The following is a 595-nucleotide window of genomic DNA, read 5'->3' as shown; positions in this document are numbered from 1 at the left end:
TATTATTTAACTTTATAAATTATTAATGCATCGTACTATTTTATTACTGCTTTTGGCGGCTATAACTAGAAGTTACTAAAAAACTGTTGGCAATACTGCTATAATTTTTTTACAAAGAAGGGAAGCTTGCACGCTAAGTTACGTTGTTATGAGAAACTTTGGTAGTTAGAATGACGTTTCCTCAGGCTCATCAAGTTGAATTAATAGCATTGGCAGAATTGGCAGGAATATCAGCAGTTCCAGGAGTTTATCGGTAATAATGTATAAAGTATATAAGTATAACCCGTGTGTTTATGTTGAAAGCTTTTTAAAGAGATAACCTTGTACATTACAAAAGCTTATTTATATAAACTTAATACGTTTAATTTTATCGTATCATGAATTTGTCAAACTAATGATAAAAAACATGAATCAATATGAACAATATCGTGTCAAAATAATAATAAAACACTATAATAAAGATTAGCTAGATTCAAACTATCATAAGATTTTAAGAAATCATTTTTTTAGTATTATACTGGAACTGTTGACACTTCAAATATCACCAGAAGATATATATATTCTATTGAAGCAAATATGTTCATGGTCGACAGAA

The sequence above is a fragment of the Habropoda laboriosa genome, unplaced genomic scaffold (assembly GCF_001263275.1).
Source record: "Habropoda laboriosa isolate 0110345459 unplaced genomic scaffold, ASM126327v1 scaffold786, whole genome shotgun sequence".
Classification (NCBI taxonomy): domain Eukaryota; kingdom Metazoa; phylum Arthropoda; class Insecta; order Hymenoptera; family Apidae; genus Habropoda; species Habropoda laboriosa.
The sequence above is the reverse complement of the archived record's forward strand: the minus strand, read 5'-3'. Positions refer to the sequence as shown.